General features: G+C 47.9%; 1 long non-coding RNA gene across 1 annotated transcript in view; it reads left to right on the top strand.

The window, feature by feature from the left end:
• Positions 1-5,035: 5,035 nt before the first annotated feature.
• The window catches only part of LOC140390162 (uncharacterized), a 50,047-nt gene continuing 35,525 nt past the window's right edge, over positions 5,036-19,557 (top strand). The window contains exons 1-2 of the long non-coding RNA XR_011934573.1: positions 5,036-5,419; positions 14,457-14,635. This is a non-coding gene — a long non-coding RNA (uncharacterized lncRNA). The remainder of the gene's footprint in view (positions 5,420-14,456; positions 14,636-19,557) is intronic.

Here is a 19,557-nt window from a genome sequence, read left to right as displayed (position 1 = left end):
CGCCCATCTGCCTCAAAGGCAGTGTACTGGCGGTCGCTATTGCGGAGGGGTAGTTGGTGGTTGGCAGACTTGAGATCTACTGTGGAGAAGACTTTGTATTGCGCGATCCTGTTTACCAGGTCGGCAATACGGGGAAGGGGGTACGCGTCCAGTTGCGTAAACCGGTTGATGGTCTGGCTATAATCTATGACCATCTTGTGCTTTTCCTCGGTCTTTACCACCACTACTTGGGCCCTCCAGGGCCTGTTGCTCGCTTCAATGACCCCTTCCTTCAGCAGCCTCTGGACCTCGGACCTGATGAAGGTCCGGTCCTGGGTGCTGTACCGTCTGCTCCTGGTGGCGACGGGTTTGCAATCTGGGGTGAGGTTCGCAAACAGGGAAGGTGGGTCGACCTTAAGGGTCGCGAGGCAGCAGACCGTCAGGGGAGGTATAGGGCCGCCAAATTTAAAAGTAAGGCTTTGTAGGTGGCACTGGAAATCCAGTCCCAGTAGGGTGTCTGCACAGAGGTGCGGCAGCACGAATAGGCGGAAATTGTGGAACTCCCTGCCTTGCACGGTAATGTCCGCGAGGCAGAACCCTGTGATCTGCACTGCGTGTGACCCGGAGGCCAGGGAGATCCTTTGTTGGGTGGGGTAGATGACCAGAGAACAGCGCCTTACCGTGTCGGGATGGACGAAACTCTCTGTGCTCCCAGAGTCGATGAGGCATGCCGTCACGTGGCCATTGATGCCGATCGTCGTGGTGGCCTTTGCTAGTGTCCGGGGCCGGCTCTGGTCCAGGGTGACGGAGGCCAGCTGCAGCAAGGCGTTAAGGTCGGGCAGAGCATCATCAGCCGTGTTGGGGGCTTGAGGCCCCATCAAAGATGGCGCTGTCCATGAATCGCACATGGAGTCCGGGGACTCCGAGGATGGCGGTGGGGAGGAACAAAATGGCGGCGGGGAGGGGGCCGCGCAGGGGGCTTGAGGCCCCATCCAAGATGGCGCCGGCCATGGATCGCACGTGGAGCTCGGGGACTCGGAAGATGGCGGCGGGGAGGGGCAAGCCGGCGGCGCACGCTGCTCCAGCGTGTCGGGGGCCAGCTGGAACACCGGGTTTTGGGCGGGCGGCGTGTAACCAGCTGCGCTGGGGGCTTGGGGCCCCATCCAAGATGGCGCCGGCCATGGATTGCACGTGGACCCCGGGGACTCGGAAGATGGCGGCGGGGAAGGGCGAACTGGCGGAGGTGGGCCTTGGGTGGCCGGGACCCGCCAGAAAGACTGCGCCCGTGGGTCGGTCGTGGCCTTCGGGGAGAGGGGTGGCGGTGAGCGCTGGCCGGTCGGGACCTGGAACTGCAGCGTTTTGGGTGGGGAGAAGTAACCGATCAGCGCGTGCTGCTCCAGTGTGACGGAGGCCAGGTGCAATGAGAGGTTTTGGCCCGGCAGTGTGAAGCCAGCCGCGCTGGGGGCTTGGGGCCCCGTCCAAGATGGCGTCGGCCAGGGGTCGCCCATGGAGTTCGGGGATGGAGACCCGACGATTGGGTCGGCGAGGGACCAAATTGCTGCATGTACTCTTCCAGCGCGGTCGCCGTGGGGAAGGCAGGCTGCGGCAGCGACGCTGCCTGGCGGGGCAAAAATTGCGGTGCGCGTTGGGCCTGCGACGCTGGGAATGGTGAGTGCGGTGATAGGCCTGGAACGGTCGGGGCGATGAGGAACGGCTGTGGTTGCGCGGCGGGTGGCTGGGGGAATGGCTGAGGGTAGTCGCTGGACACTGCGTTTACCGCGCGGGCGAGGCAGACCACGGCATTGTGGCCTTTCTTGCCGCACCCTTTGCAGGTGGCAGTGCGGGCCGGGCAGCGCGCGCGGGTGATTCGCCTGGCCGCAGAAGAAGCAGCGTTGGCCGGCGGCTGTAGCGGGGCGCCTTGCCACGCAGGCATGCGGAGTTTGCGGGTAAGTCTGGGGGTTAGGCGGCGGGTAAGTCGGGGGGCTGCCGCGGCGGGGTGCCACGCAGGCCAGGAAGGCGCGGTGCACGCGGGGGCATATGCCAGGGCATTTCGGTACACCACGTCCATGGCCCCTGCCAGGGCCCGGGCCTCAGCGAGGGCCAGCGTCTCCATCTCGAGCAGCCTTTAGCGAATATCGGGGGATTTCATACCTGCCACAAAGGCGCCTTGAATTAAAAGTTCGGAGTGCTCGCCCGCCGTCACCGCTGGACAGCCGCAGTTTTGGCCCAGCACTATCAGCGCCCTGTAGAAATCTTCTAGTGTCTCCTCTGGGCTCTGCCGTCTCGTTGCCAGCAGGTGACGGGCGTAGACTTGGTTGAGTGGACGAATGTACTGTCCTTCCAGCAGTTCCATGGCTTTCGCATAGTTCGGCGTCCCTTCGATCAGGGGGTAGATCGCCGGGCCGACCCGTGAGCGTAGGAGGTGCATTTTCTGCGTTTCCGTGGGGGTCTCGGCAGCCATCTCGAGATAGCTCTGGAAATATTCCAGCCAATGTTTAAAAATCTCGGTGGAGTTTTCTGCGTGTGGGCTGAGCTGAAGGCACGTCGGCTTGATGCGGAGATCCATCCTTCAAAGAACTTATCTGATAAAATTGATACGCAATCAATACGCTCGAATCCACATGGAGTCATATCGATTCAGCTTTAATCAGATAGAACAGTACCCAGCAGCGAAGTTACAGAAGTGAAGGCTGCTGGGGACGGCACAGGTTCTTATACTCCACTTCTCAGGGCGTGGCTATGTACATTGCCCAATGGTAGACCCCGCGGTCTAGCCAATGGTTATTCCTCTCTTGGTCCTGCAATACCTGGTAGCAAAGGCATCGCCTCGAGCAGGATGACCAGCTACAACCCCCGGGGAAACTGGCAGGTAGAAAGGAAGAACGGAATGGTCTGGAAGACCGTCCTGCTGGCCCTGCGGACCAGGAACCTCCCAGTCTCCCGCTGGCAAGAAGTCCTCCCGGTGGCCATGCACTCCATTCGGTCACTGCTATGCACTACCACAAACCAGACACGTCATGAACGTCTCCTTGTTTTCCCCAGGAAGTCCTCCTCGGGGACCTCACTCCCAACCTGGCTAGCAACAACCGGAGCTGTTCTGCTGCGGAATCATGCGAGGGCACACAATTCGGACCCGCTGGTCGAAAGGGTCCACCGACTGCATGCCAACCCCCAGTATGCCTACATAGCATTCCCCGACGGACGGCAAGAAACGGTCTCTCTCCGGGACCTGGCGCCCGCCAGAGCACCACGCGCGCCCGAGCCACTGCCACCCCCTCCCGTACCTGACCGGAGGGTCAGTACTGCCGCCAGAGCCCAGACCCGGAGCCGAGCAGGCACCAAGGCCCCCTTCAGGCACCCCTTCCTTCTGCCCATCCCTCGACCTCACAGCGCTGACTAGGGGTGACGAAACTGCCTGGGAGGAAGACACCTCGTTCCTGGAGTCAGTACTGCCGGGGTCCTCACCAGGATCGCCGCCGAAACTTAGACGCTCCAGTAGGACGACCAGGCTGCCCGATCGTCTGATTGCAGCACCATGAAGAAGAACTTTCTCCGCAACCCTCGATAACATGGTACCTGCAATACCTGGTCCTACCAGTAAAAGGCGACAGCAATTCTGGCCATCACCCGCTGGCTTTTTTTAAACAGGGGGTGAATGTGGTAATACCAGGTATTGCAGGACCAAGAGAGGAATAACCATTGGCTAGACCGCGGGGTCTACCATTGGGCAATGTACATAGCCACGCCCTGAGAGGTGGAGTATAAGAACCTGTTCCATCGCCAGCAGCCTTCACTTCTGTAACTTCGCTGCTGGGTACTGTTCTATCTGATTAAAGCTGAATCGATATGACTCCATGTGGACTCGAGCGTATTGATTGCGTATCAACAATCGTTAAAGCTTTCGACTAGAAACCCATTGGATTGATCCCCTTTTTCTTGAGTCCTGCTTCCAGACGAACTGTTCAGTATTTTCGATGTTTCTTTTTTATTCCTCTATTTCCAAAAAATTGTGACATTGAAATTGCTCACACTTCTCTCCATTGTTATCTATTCTGCAGATTTTGACTGCACCATCTAATGGAGACTTGCTCACAGGGCTGAGAGGGAGGCTTTCTTTCAGGTTTTAGGGCTCATTTTGTCCATTAGCAGCAACCGTGTGACTGCAGAGGAACTCGGAATGCCGAGCCCCTCTTACCAGGAACCAGGGGACAAAATGTTGGTTGAAGAGAATATAGAAGGTCTGAAGGTTTGGGCTGACATTCTCAGAGTTTTGGGGAAGAGAACAGCTGGTAGAACAATGAGACAATAGAGGGATACGAGTTTGGGATATTATCCAGTCTTTTGTGGGGAAGGAAGTTGTCTACTCTGCCCACACAAGCTGAATGTTTGGGTTTCGGAGGTGACCAGATTCCTAGCGGAGGGTGAAATCCTTTCCCTCAATTTCAAGGTACATGTTACCCGTTAAAGTAAATTCCTCCATCCCTTCTTCATAAAGATAAACTAAACCTGGAGGGAGTTGAAAGTAGGTGTCATCCTTTTGTTGAGACCATTATTCTCGCACTATTCACAATAGGCCTGAACTAGAATTCCACACAAAACACAGCTCCCAATAAGTGCTGGGATAATTAAAATATTCTATTCAAGCCGCAAATCTCGGATAAACATCAGTCAGTACTCGTGGTGATAACCCCACTGCTCGTGTGTCTTCAGCGCAGCATCTTGGGATCACTTAAACAGAATGGGAGGGTGGGCGTGGCCTCGGTTTAACGTCTCCAATAGTGCAGCCCTCCCTCAACACTGTACTAGAGTGTTAGCCTTCCTTATTACACACAAGTTCTGCAGGAGGATTTGAAGACACACCTTGTGTTTCAAAGGCGAGAACGACCAACTCAGCCACTGTGAAGGTGTTGAAGAAATCATCCAATCCACAGCTCCATGACTGGGGCAATTATGAGGTCACCTCCTGGCAGGTCACGTGACAGTTGGAGCGGCAACGCATCACAATCAGATTGCTGACTGGATTCAAACCCAAACCTCTCACAATTACTTTTCAAATAAAGCTGTCTGCTGCTTGAAAATACAGCAGTTAAACGGGACGTCCCGCTTGGCCATGAGGAGAGCGAGAGCGATATTTACAAAACTAAAGCCTTTAACAAAATAGTTTAAAAACCATTGAGAGACAGATGCTGTGAGGAAAATTCAGGTTATTATTGAGATCTTTGCTGAGAGATCGTCATTGGACAACAGAGGAATCAGGTGAAGAATCCGAGTAAATCAACACCAGACTACACGGCAAGGTCAAAACTCCACCAACTCTTGTGAAGATCAATGAGTAAAATCTGAGAGCTCCAGTTCATCAAGTAGACACATTCTCTGGATGAAGCCTTCTGTTTACAACAGGGTTCATTGAACTGAGTGAAACAGACACATCATGAAACAAGTAAGTAATCAGGCATTTTTTTGTTGAAACTTACAGTTTAAGACATTGAATTCAAATAAACAAGAATTCGTGAAAATTAATTAAGAATTCTAAAACAAACTTTACTTTCAAGTACATGAAATGCAACAATTAAATTACAAATAATAATGAAATGAAAAATGAAAATCGCGTATTGTCACAAGTCGGCTTCAGATGAAGTTACTGTGAAAAGCCCCTAGTCGCCACATTCCGGCGCCTGTTTGGGGAGGCTGGTGCTGGAATTGAACCGTGCTGCTGGCCTGCTTTGGTCAGAGAGAGTGAATTGAAGAGCGAAGAGTTTAAAATGTGGATTTATTGTTAGTGGGGATTAGGTGCAGAGGGGGAAAGAGCTGCTGTATAATTTAGACCGAGGGACAACAGGAAAAAAAGTACAAGAGACAAAGAGCGGAACTTTCATTAAATGGACAGAACTTTAATTAAATAGACAGCTCATTTCAGTGAAATATTGGGACAGCTGAGAGTCGTTGCCTGCACGGCCTGTGCTCTGTGGGACCTCCGCAGCAGGATGACGATATATGTCTCACTCACAATACTTTAGAGAACAAAGCAGAACACAGAAAGCAGAATACAGATGCTGCTAATGACACACTGAAGGCGGAGCTGGTGGAGGAATTGGCTAGGATGAAAATAGATAAAAAGGAGGCAATGACAAGGTTGGCAGCACTCACAGTAGAAATGTCACCCTATCCGGATGGGACACATCCTGGGTTACTGAGGGAAGGAAGGGAGGAAATAGCGGAGCTTCCAGCCACAATGTTTCAATCCGCCTTGGATATGGGAGTGAAGCCAGAGAACTGCAGGTTGTTAATGTGACATCCGTGTTTAAAATGGAGTGGGATAAACCCAGTAACTACAGAGCAGTTAGTCTAATAGTGGTAGTGGGGAAATGTTCAGAGACAATAATCTGGGAGAAAATTCAATGTCACTTGGTAGAACGTGGATTGATGAATGACAAGCAGTACAGATTGGTTACCGAAAATCATAACTGAAATACTTAATGAAGTTCTATGATGGAGTTTCAGAGAACCTTGAGCCGGGAGTGAGGTTGATGGTCTGTAGACTTCAAAAGGGGTTTGATAAAGAACCCCCCCCCCCCTCCCCACGCCCCCCATATTAGACTTGTTACTAAAATTTAAGCAGATTGGATTAAAGGGACAGTGAGAGCATGGATACAAAATTGGATAAGGGGCAGAAAGGATAAAGTTGTGGTCAGCAGTTGCTTTTCAGAGTGAAGGGACTTATACAGTGTCGGTGCTCTGTCGGGTCAGCCGGTAGTTCTGTTCCCATTCCCAGAGCTCTGCTAAATTTTAATAACTTCTAGCCTATATCCAGTTTCCTGATGACACTGAGCCCGAGAGCAGCACAGAGAGAGAACGAGAGTGAGAGCGTTAGGGGTGGGGTAGGGTGGGGTGGGGGTAGGGTGGGGTGGGGGTGGGGGGGGATAAAGAATAGTGGGGGAGGCACTGCAGCAAACGAGCCAAAATTAAGATAAATACTCAAAGCATGATATCACAGGAAAGGAAGAAACTGGCTGGTTTGCGCATATTTCTCTGTTTTTCTCTCCAAATTAGAACATTGATTTAAACTCGGGCTGGAAAATTATACATTTCAATCAGGGTGAATAGAACAGTAAGTGTAAGTGTAATAGGAGTATTAGTACAGACAAGGTCGAGGGGCATTAAATAAAATTAATAGATTAAACAAGGAAGTATTTTGATTTTAACAGAGGGAATAGAGCTTTCTTTTTAGATAATGGATGGGCAACTGCTCCGTGCAGATCCTGACCCATGTGGGAATCTCTCGGCCACTTCATGTGTTTTGGGGGACACATGTGTCGGAAGTGGCCCCAACTACTTGAGCTCGAGTTTAGGATTTCTAAGTTTGAGGGGCAGCTGGGGTCACTGTGGATGCATCCAGGAGGATGTCGGCCTCCTGGATCGTATGTTCCAGGAGGTGGAGAGCCAAAGGAAAAGGGAGAGTTCACGATTGTAGATGTGGGGAGTTTGCCAATTCTGCCGTGTTTGCATAGGTTTCGCCCCCAAACCGCAAAGATGTGCAGAGTAAATTGATTGGCCACGCTAAATTCCCTGAATTGGAAGCATGAATTTGGGACACTAAATTAATTTTTTTAATTGATAGTAGATGTGGAGCCATCCGGAACAGCAGGAAGAGGCAGGGAATGTGTCACTGTCAAACCAGTACTCAGCATGGGAGACGACTGGCAATGGTGATACACTGAAGGATGGCAGTCCAGACTATGGCATCAACGAACAAGAAACTACACAGGACGGAACAGAATAGAGTAGAAATGCAGTCGTTATTGAGGCATCCATGGCTGACAAGGGAAGTCAGGGATAGCATAAAAGCAAAAGAAAAGGCAAGTTGGTGAGGATTGGGACGTCTTTAAAGTCGAGCAGAGAACAATTGGAAAAGCAATAAGGGGGAGCAGATGAAATATTAGTGTAAGCTAGGTAGTAATATAAAAGAAAAGAGGAAGAGTTTTTCTTCAATAGATAAAAGGTAAGAGAGAGTCCGGAACAGACAATGTACCACTGGAAAATGAGGATGGAGAAGTAGTAATGGGAAACAAAGAAATGGCAGAGGAACTGAACAGTTACTTTGCATAAGTCTTCACGGTGGAAGACACCACTGGGATACCAGAACCTCAGGAAAAGCAGGGGCAGAGGTGAGTGTAGTGGCCACCACTAAGGAGAAGGTTCTGGGAAACTGCAAGGTCTGAAGGTGGATGAATCCCCGGGACCGGATGGACGACACCCTGGGGTTCTAAAAGAGATAGCTGAGGAGATTGTGGAGGCATTGGTGGTGATCTTTCAGGAATCACTGGAGGCGCGAAGGGTCCCAGAGGACCGGAAAATGGCTAATGCAACATCTCTGATTAGGAAGTGAGGGAGGCAAAAGACATGAAACTGTAGGCCGGCTAGCCTGGCTTCGGTCATTGGCAAGATTTTAGAGACCATTATTAAAGATGAGATTGCGGAGTACCTGGAAGTGCATAATAAAATAGTACTGAATCAGCATGACGTCGTCAAGGGGAGATCATATATGTCAAATCTGTTAGAATTGTTTGAGGATGTAACAAGGAAGATAGACAAAGCGGAACCAGTGGGCGTGATCTATTTAGATTTCCAGAACGCCTTTGACAAGGTACCATTTCGGAGGATGTAAAATAGGTTAAGAGCCCATGGTGTTAAGGGTAAGTTACTGGCATGGATAGAAGATTGGCTAACCAGCAGAAGGCAGAGAGCGGAAATAAAGGGGGCTTTTTCAGGGTGGCAGATGGTGACTAGTGGTGTGCCTCAGGGGTCGGTGTTGGGGCCACAACTTTTCACAATATGCATTAACGATCTGGAAGAAGGAACTGAGGGCACAGGTGCTAAGTTTGCAAATGATCCAAAAATATGCAGACGTATATTTCCTCAAAGGTATTGAGGAAGCAGGAGGGCTACAGAAGGGCTTTGACAGGCTAGGAGAATGGGCAAAGAAGTGGCAGATGGAATACAATGTGGAAAAATGTGAGTTTGTGCACTCTGGTTGGAAGAATGGAGGCATACACAATTTTCTAAATGGGAAAAGTCTGAAGAAATCAGACTTTGGAGTCCTCGTACAAAATTCTCTTCACGTTAACATGTAAGTTCAGTCGGCAGTTAGGAAGGCAAATGCAATGGTTGCATTTATGTCGAGAGGGCTGGAATGCAAGAGCTGGGATGTACTTCTGAGGCTATATAAGGCTCTGGTCAGATCTAATTTGGAGTATTGTGAGCAGTTTTTGGCCCTGTATCTAAGGAAGGATGCTCTGGCCTTGGAAAGGGTCCAGAGGAAGCTCACAAGAATGATGGCTGGAAAGAAGAGCTTGTTATTTGAAGGGCAGTTGAGGACTCTGGATCTGTACCCATTGGAGTTTAGAAGTATGAGGGGGGGTTTTATTGAAACTTACAGGATATTGAGAGACCTAGATAGAGTGGACGTGGGAGCATGTTTCCACTAGTATGACAAACTAGAACCCAAGGCCACAGCCTCAGAGAAGGGACAATCCTTTAAAACTGAGGTGCAGAGGAATCTCTTCAGCCAGAGTGTGGTGAATTTGTGGAACTCTGCCGCAGAAGGCTGTGGAGGCTAAATCACTGAGTGTCTTTAAGACAGAGACAGATAGGTTCTTGATGAATAAGGGGATCAGGGGTTATGGGGAGAAGGCAGGAGAATGGGAATGAGAAAATTATCAGCCATGACTGAATGGTGGAGCAGACTCAATGGGCGGAGTGGCCTAATTCTTATGGTCTTATATCCACAGAAAGTAAAGAAGGGAGGGAGCAAATATGCTGTTTCCTTTATTATTCCTATTTCATTTCTCATATACAAAATATGACCAAAGTGTAAATAAAAACATCTATGCGGAGAAATGTTCAGTGACCAGCGGTTGGGGCCTGTGGCGCGTCTGACTCCAGACCAGAAGGTTGAGTGTTCAAATCACGTCAGGCTCACGGTGATGTTCCAGCGGATTCTAAGATTTTATATCTGGACCTAATTCATTGTGCGGGCACATTCTCGAAATTACGATGTTCAAAAGCCGGATGCAAATGATATTTTCCCGATTGTTCAGGCTTGCCCGCTCAGTTTATATTTTTCCACAGTTTTATATCCGAACAAAATATCAGGAGATTCAATCTCGTCCTGTTCAAGCAGAATGGCAGTGAGTTCAGTCAGAATTTTTTACAAACAGCAGCACTTTATTTCTGCTAACTGTACATAAATAGCAGGAGAGGGAACTGCAGTCCGCAGTCTTCACCTTAACGGTGAGTCTGAATTTCAGTTCTGGGGTTTCGGAGCGAGCGGATGTTATTGTGGAAACTGAAGTCACTTTTCCTATGAACGGAGCCGCTTAAAGTGCCCTGGGTCGGCCCGAGAGACTCCGAACCCGGCGTCTAGAGACAAGACAGATCCCAGAGAAATGGAAAGATTCGAGGAAGGGAATTTCTCGCGGTAGGAAAAGGAAGGGGAAGATGGAGGGTGACACAATGGGTGATATTGAGAGAAGAACAGAGGGAGCGAGCTGAAGGCAGAGAGGAAACTGGAAGCAGGGCTCTGGGTAAAACTCTTCTCTTCTTCTGAATAGTCTGGTTCGATTGTTCAGATCCGTCCGAGAGGGGAAGATGGAGTCTCCGTTTCTATTGTGGTTTATTGCTGGATATTCTTATGTATCCTTATTATCCCTCTTTGGGGTATTATGGATGTTGTAATGCAAACCTTTCCTCTTCTCGAAGTTCAAGGAGTTGGAAACACTGAAACACTCCTGGTTCAAACTTTACTAAATGACATAACTGTGATAATAAAACATAACACCTTCCAGTGAGTGGAGGTGTGATATTGGCACCAATAAAACCCACAGCACAGCAGATGTTGGCTGTTTCCGTCAGTGAGTCAATTGAAGAATTTCCCTATTTTGTTACTTTGAGCATCACAATGTTGCAATGCTGCCTGCTTCATTCCTTGGACAAATGTCCGGGTCAGACTGGAAATAAGACTTTGACACTAATTTGCTGAAAAGAAAATGCCGATGTGATGGGTAATAGCGACAGGACAGGTTTACTTTTGGTGCAAGTGAGAAAATGAATAGCAGAGGATGCTTTCGATCCATCGACCTCTGGGTTATGGGCCCAGTACGTTTCCGCTGCGCCACTCGGCTCTGAATCGACCTACCCTGCCCGGCATCCCTGCTCGGCGGTGGTCCGATAAATATTTACTTCCTCATTTTTTCTCTCCACCCGAGAACTCACGTGTTGTGAAGCTCGCCTTGGCTGGACAATAACACATAACATCACCACGACTGTAATTCTTCATGATTTATGTGAACTAATGTCTAAACGTTTAACCTATAGCTTATCGTCACAGGTAGGCTTCAATTAAGTTACTGTGAAAAGCCCCTAGTCGCCACATTCCGGCGCTCGGAGCTACGCTCTCCACTGTGTAACTGTGAGCCTTGCTGTGTAACTATGCTCTCTGCTGTGCAACTGCGCTCTCTGCTGTGTAACCGCGACTCTGCCGTTTGCACATTATCACTGTGGTTGACAGATGTTCACCCGGACCGGCTGAGGTTATTCATGAAGGCCCCACCGTCTCAACCTTGCCTCTCGTCTAAGGAGTGGTGACTCTCTCGTGAATCACCAACATTCAGCTCTACCCATCAAAGGGGAAAGCAGCCTCTGGTCATCTGGGACTACGGCGACTTTACGTCAAATTCTTTCCTGTTTTGTAAATGTGTTCCCATTTGTGGAAATATGATTTATTGGAGAGTAGGCAGTGTGTAATGGTCACACCGAACGATTCTGTCATGAAACTGGTCCTCAAGTACTCTATTTCCCAATCTGCTCAAAGCTGAACTGACACGTTGGAGGTGAGGACAAATTGTATCTGCTGCATCTGCCTTTTCCAATCTGTGGAAAACGGCCCACATTGTCCAACTTCTCGCCGTTTTATTCTGTGTGGCTTTCTGTGTGAGTGTTGACAACATAATTCATGATGTGGAGATGCCGGCGTTGGACTGGGGTGAGCACAGTACGAAGTCTTACAACACCAGGTTAAAGTCCAACAGGTTTGTTTCGATGTCACTAGCTTTCGGAGCGCTGCTCCTTCCTCAGGTGAATGAAGAGGTCTGTTCCAGAAACACATATATAGACAAATTCAAAGATGCCAAACAATGCTTGGAATGCGAGCATTAGCAGGTGATTAAATCTTTACAGATCCAGAGATGGGGTAACCCCAGGTTAAAGAGGTGTGAATTGTATCAAGCCAGGACAGTTGGTAGGATTTCCCAGGCCAGATGGTGGGGGATGAATGTAATGTGACATGAATCCCAGGTCCCGGTTGAGGCCGCACTCATGTGTGCGGAACTTGGCTATAAGTTTCTGCTCGGCGATTCTGCGTTGTCGCGGGTCCTGAAGGCCGCCTTGGAGAACGCTTACCCGGAGATCAGAGGCTGAATGCCCTTGACTGCTGAAGTGTTCCCCGACTGGAAGGGAACATTCCTGCCTGGTGATTGTTGCGCGATGTCCGTTCATTCGTTGTCGCAGCGTCTGCATGGTCTCGCCAATGTACCATGCTTCGGGACATCCTTTCCTGCAGCGTATGAGGTAGACAACGTTGGCCGAGTCGCACGAGTATGTACCGCGTACCTGGTGGGTGGTGTTCTCACGTGAACATAATTCAGCTCTTGGAATTAATCATGTTTCAGTCAGTGGTGTTGTGTGGAAAGTAGGATTCAGTCTGTGTGAAGGTAGAACTAAATCTGTAATGATCAACCTCTGATATTGCTGTTGAGTGGATAAAAGCATTGTGTTGTTTTGCAGTTTCAGTTAAAACGTCGGCATATCAGAACCATGACAACGCTTTCAGTGGCATTGCGTGTGCGTGTGTGTGTGTGGAAGGGATATAGGCGTTTGGGGTGGTGAATAAATCTTTCTGGTGTCACAGGCGAATATTGGATTCATTCGCTATCTGCAGTCCATTTTGTTGTGTGTGGCTGTGTTGCACCATTCTATGAATCCTAGCAAGTTGCTGTCTGTGAATCTAAGGTTGTTTTATTTGATAAATTCAGAGTCACACGACACGGTCAAACAACCACCTAAGGAATAATCTGAGGAAGGAGCAGTGCTCCGAAAGCTAGTGATTTGAAACAAACCTGTTGGACTTTAACCTGGTGTTGTAAGACTTCTTACTGAGCTCACCCCAGTCCAACGCCGGAATCTCCACATCGAAACAATCTTTAAATTGTGTTCGTTTCTTCTTGATATGTTCTCTGCAATAATATCTCTGGAACTGAAACCTACTCCCAATTTCAGTCAATCTCGATTGCACAGATATTTAAAAATATCAGGGATTTGAACCCGGTGCCTGTCGCGTTTTGGCATAAAACTCCCTGAGCGAGAATCAGACCCACAGACCAATGAGCCAACGGTTGCTTACACCCTACTGAAAGCAACTTTTCATTGGCTCCCAACGTCTCTCGGCCATCTATTTCCCATGCAGTTATAAATCAGAAATGTGAATGAACAATGTAACATTTATCTCTCTGTTCTGGTGAAGATCAGAAGCAGCGTTATCGGATTCCACCACTCGCCAAGTTGAACCTCGCCAATCACGTGGGCAATGTAATTCTGCCAGTCAGTGTGTTCAGTTGCCATTTTCGGAGAAATTCGAAATCATCATGACTTCATCAGTAGCCTCATGGTTAAAGTGTGAGTGATGTCGATCATGATGTGATCAAATGAGTGTCTGTTTCAGTCTTTCCGCGGTGAGTTCTTATGCTGAGGAGAAACATGTTGAATATGGTCTGGGAATGTCTCACACCGGTCCATTCCCAACATTCCCTGACCTGATCGGATGGGCTATTCCTTCCAAGCATTGCAGGACACTTTATTGATATTGATTAATTATCGTTTATTAAGTCTTGTTTCATATGTTTAATGCAGTTTATTTAAAATGCTAATTTTCATACGCGATGAAGTTTTACTTTCGTCCCGTAAACAGCCAACTTGGGTGATAACCGTCAATGAAAGGCAAAGTGGGCCCCGATCATTTGTGCAGTCAGTGCTTTGTTTATGGAGCTGAATAAATATTTCGGATCAGAGCTGTCTCAAGGAGAACTTTTCTCTGTTCAGTAAAGGTGATTCCGGTTGTGACAAATATGCTGCTATTCTGTGAGATGCAACATATGTATTTTTACCTCCTTCCTTCTCAATAGCCAAGGTCCCAAACGCTCATTCCAGGTGAAACAGCGATACACAAGTCATTTTTCAGTTTAATCGACTGTATTTGCTGTCACAATTTGCTCTCATCTACTTCAGCACACCAAATCGCCGACTGGGGGACGGCGTTGAGAAATCTTAGTTCAATCTGCAAGGCTGATTCTGAACTTCCTGCCACTTGTCATTTCAAATGTCCACTTTGTTCCCACTCTGACCTTTCTGTCCTTGGTCTGCTACAGGGTTCCAATGCAGATGAACGTAAAGACGAGGTAGCTCACCTTTAACTCAGTGCGGCTCAGGCAGCTGAAAACGTGGTCGCCATTGGTGGAGCAATGAAAACTGTAAATGCGCAAGAGGACAGAGATGGATTCAGAAAGAGAAAGGGGAATGTCTGGGAATGGAACCCAGCTCCAGTCTGGTAAATGAGAAATGTCCTCCTGAACCACTAATGTTCACACCGCCGCTCCTTCCATGTGTCCAGTCAGAAACCTGTCTGAAGGGACATGCTGTCTGACAGTACCTGTGATAATCCTCCACTGTCTGAACGAAAGCTGCAACATGAGCTGTTCAGTACAGCTGTGATAAACGTGTTGGTGTTAGCATTGTGGTGTAGATTCACATCATCCTTGTTTGGAGCTCTCTGTCAGAAACTGTCTGGAAAGTTGACTGGACAGTTGCCCGCTGATGTATATGTCTAGTTTGCAACCAGCCTGAGGAGTGAGCAGACTCACTCTGGTCAGAATCTTTCAAATATTGTATTTTTGCCCTGAATATTTTTCTGGGTTAGCACTGCTGCCTCACAGCGCCAGGGACCCGGTTTCAATTGCGATCTTGGGTGACTGTGTGGAGTCTGCATGTTCTCCCTGTGTTTAGTGGGTTTCCTCCGGGTGCTCCGGTTTCCTCCCACAGTCCAAGGATATGCGGGTTTGGTGGAATAGCCATGCTGCATTGCCCCAAAGTGTCCAATATGTGAGGTGGGGTGACTGAGTTATGGGGATAGGGTGGGGGCATAGAGCCTCTTTCAGAGTGCCGGTGCAGACTTGTTGAGCACAATGGCCTCCTTCTGCACTGTGGGAAATCTATGATTACTTCTTGTGCAAAAAGGAAAGTCCTGCTGCCACCTTTATAGAAGGAAGTTCGGGGGCTCTGGAATAAAATGATCAGCCTGTTACTGATTTCTTCAAACTTTACCTAGAACATAGAACATTACAGCGCAGTATAGGCCCTTCGGCCTCGATGTTGCTCCGACCTGTGAAACCACTCTAAAGCCCATATACACTATTCCCTTATCATCCATATGTCTATCCAATGACCATTTGACTGCCCCTAGTGTTGGCGAGTCCACTACTGTTGCCGTCAGGGCATTCCACGCCCTTACTACTCTCTGAGTAAAGAACCTACCTCTGACATCTGTCCTCTATCTATCTCCCCTCAATTTAAAGCTATGTCCCCCCGTGCTAGACATCACCATCCGAGGAAAAAGGCTCCCACTGTCCACCCTATCCAATCCTCTGATCATCTTGTATGCCTCAATTAAGTCACCTCTTCACCTTCTCTCTAACGAAAACAGCCTCAAGCCCCTCAGCCTTTCCTCATAATATCTTCCCTCCATACCAGGCAACAATCTGGTAAATCTCGTCTGCACCCTTTCCAATGCTTCCACATCCTTCCTATAATGCGGCGACCAGAATTACACGCAATACTCCAAATGCGGCCGCACCAGAGTTTTGTACAGCTGCAACATGACCTCATGGCTCAGAAACTCAATCCCTCTACCAATAAATGCTAACACACCGTACGCCTTCTTAACAACCCTCTCAACCTGGGTGGCAACTTTCAGGGATCTATGTACATGGACACCGAGATCTCTCTGCTCATCCACACTGCCAAGAATCTTACCATTAGCCCAGTACTCTATTTTCCTGTTATTCCTTCCAAAATGAATCACCTCACACTTTTCTGCATTAAACTCCATTTGTCACCTCTCAGCCCAGCGCTGCAGCTTATCTATGTCCCTCTGTAACTTGTAACATCCTTCCACACTGTCCACAACTCCACCTACTTTAGTGTCATCTGCAAATTTACTCACCCATCCTTCTACGCCCTCCTCCAGGTCATTTATAAAAATGACAAACAGCAGTGGCCCCAAAACAGATCCTTGTGGTACACCACGAGTAACTGGACTCCAATCTGAACATTTCCCTTTGTCTTCTTCCAGCCAGCCAATTTCTGATCGAAAGTGCTAACTCACCCTGAATCCCATGCCTCCGTATTTTCTGCAGGAGCCTACCGTGGGGAACCTTATCAAACGCTTTACTGAAATCCATATACACCACATTAACTGCTTTACCCTCATCCACCTGTTTAGTCACCTTCTCAAATAACTCAATAAGGTTTGTGAGGCACGACCTACCCTTCACAAAACCTTGTTGACTATCTCTAATCAAATTATTCCTTTCCAGATGATTATACATCCTATCTCTTAAAAACCTTTCCAAGACTTTGCCCACAACAGAAGTAAGCTCACTGGTCTATAGTTACCGGGGTTGTCTCTACTCCCCTTCTTGAACAAGGGGACAACATTTGCTATCCCCCAGTCTTCTGGCACTATTTCTGTAGACAAAGATGACTTAAAGATCAAAGCCAAAGGCTCAGCAATCTCCCCCCTAGCTTCCCAGAGAATCCTAGGATGAATTCCATCCAGCCTAGGGGACTTATCTATTTTCACACTTTCTAGAATTGCTAACACCTCCTCCTTATGAACCTCAAGCCCTTCTGGCCTAGTAGCCTGAATCTCAGTAGTCTCCTCGACAACATTGTCTTTTTCCTGTGTGAATACTGACAAAAAATATTCATTTATCACCTCTCCTATCTCCTCGGACTCCACGCACAACTTCCCACTACTGTCCTTGACTGGCCCTACTCTTGCCCTAGTCATTCTTTTATTCCTGACATATCTATAGAAAGCTTTAGGGTTATCCTTGATACTACCTGCCAAAGACTTCTCATGTCCCCTCCTGGCTCTTCTTAGCTCTCTCTTTAGGTCCTTCCTAGCTAACTTGTAACTCTCGAGCACCCGAACTGAACCTTCATGTCATATCTTTACATAAGCCTCCTTCTTCCTCTTGACAAGTGTTTTGATTTCTTTAGTAAACCACGTTTCCCTCGCTCGACCACTTCCTCCCTGCCTGACAGCTACATACTTATCAAGGACACGCAGCAGCTGTTCCTTGAACAAGCTCCACATTTCCATTGTGCCCATCCCCTGCAGTTTTCCTCTCCATCCGATGCATCCTAAGTCTTGCCTCATCGCATCATAATTGCCTTTCCCCCAGATATAACTCTTGCCCTGTGGTATATACCTATCCCTTTCCATCACTAAAGTAAACGTAATCGAATTGTGGTCACTATCACCAAAGTGCTCACCTACCTCCAAATCTAACACTTGTCCTGGTTCATTACCCAGTACCAAATCCAATATGGCCTCGCCTCTCGTTGGTCTATCTACATACTGTGTCAGGAAACCCTCCTGCACACATTGGACAAAAACGGACCCATCTAAAGTACTCGAACTATAGCGTTTCCAGTCAATATTTGGAAAGTTAAAGTCCCCCATAACAACTGAACGTCAGTTCCACAATTTGAACCTCCAAATGTGAATACTTCACGGGACACGCTACCCGTTGCAGCACAGAGCCAGATGTGCAGGGCGTGTTCCCCTTTCCCAAGAGGGAATTTCTGAACTTGTCCAACAGGCTTTCCAAAAGATCAGTAATTTGCAGTGACTACAGTTGAAAAGTACGTTATTTACTGTAAATTGTTTTGGAGCTTCCTGTGGCTGTCAACGTGGTGTTTAAAGATAAAAATTATTGGAAACATTATATCATACACACATAATGCCCCATAGACCTACTTTCTGACTGAGTGACCCTGCTCATCACGATCTATCAGAAAATCTTAGACGCCCATTGCAGACATATTGGCAGCAAGATTATTCAATGTCCGATTTAATACATTGTCCCGCTTCATTGCTTCTATATTCGTTCTATTAATACAGAGGGGGTGATATAGCCCGGTGAGCGATGGTGGTATAGTGCTGACTGTCCGAGTATTTGACTCAGGTTCAGTTCCTGGCCATCAGAGTGGCGAATTATTTAATTAGATATCGCAGGTCAGGTCATAAAAGGTGGGGCACTCCTCAAATAAAATTCAAAAAATATTCTGACATCCATGTCTTTACTAACGTAAAATCCAGCTCCCATTTGTTTTCAGTGGAAACCTTGTTTCAATAAAAGCCGGAAATTAATAAATGAGTTCTCAGTCAGAGACAATGAGATAAGCAAAGTTCAATGTGGACACTCCTGGTGCCTGATGAAATTAGCAACTAAAACAGTTAGATAATGATGTCCAATAATAAAGTAGCTTAAACAGTGTGAAAACGGCAGCATCAGGTCACAAGGACAAGGTGAGGTCTCAGGCCAGAGTTAGAGTCCCGATGTAATGACACCCAGAACATCAGAAATAAATTGCTTCCACACATTTATTGCGGACTGGTGCCATCTCCTGGCTGAACGGAAGTCGTGCGACAAGGAGACTTTCATTCATGAGCATCTTAAATTGGAGTGAAATAACATAAACAAAGTAAGAATTCTTACAAAACATTTCCAAGAAAATGCAATGCAGAAAATGAAAGATAAAGTTAAAGTCGCCTTAGTCCCAGATGCCCACAGGCTGCTTTCCCCTGTGAGTGGGAGATCTGACTGGTGGCGATTTAACCTGAGAATCACCAAACCTCGGAGGATGGGCAAGGCTGAGGAGGCGGGACCTTCATGAATAACTGCAGCCGGCCTTCGCCATTGGCCCTATATGCGTTGGTGCTATCGCGGTGAGCATAGCTGATGCCCAAGCAGTTGAACGGGGTTCGATTCCCGGCCATCGCAACCACCTTTATGCGCGAAACGTGAGTTTCAAACTAAAGACCAGAAGCAGTTCGAACGCAGAATTTATGCGAAATTAGGACTGTTGTGAAATAAGCAAGTATATCATCATTTTTTAAAAAAAGATGAAATTAGGTTTCAATCGTAGTCTATGTTTTTATTTATTATTTACAGGGTGTTAGAGTCGCTGATGACGGCAGCATTTATTGCCCATCCCTAGTTACCCTTAAGAAGGTTGTGGTGAGCTGCCTTCTTGAACAGTTTCAGGATTTGGCCCCAGCTATTCAATGTTATTCAATGGCCATATATTTCCAAGTCGGATACTGACTGACTTGATCCCGACCCCGGGTCATTGCTCATGTGAAGTTTGCACTTTCTTCCCGTGTCTGCGTTTGTTTCCTCC

The sequence above is a fragment of the Scyliorhinus torazame genome, chromosome 14 (assembly GCF_047496885.1).
Source record: "Scyliorhinus torazame isolate Kashiwa2021f chromosome 14, sScyTor2.1, whole genome shotgun sequence".
Lineage (NCBI taxonomy): Eukaryota > Metazoa > Chordata > Chondrichthyes > Carcharhiniformes > Scyliorhinidae > Scyliorhinus > Scyliorhinus torazame.
The sequence above is the reverse complement of the archived record's forward strand: the minus strand, read 5'-3'. Positions and strand labels throughout refer to the sequence as shown.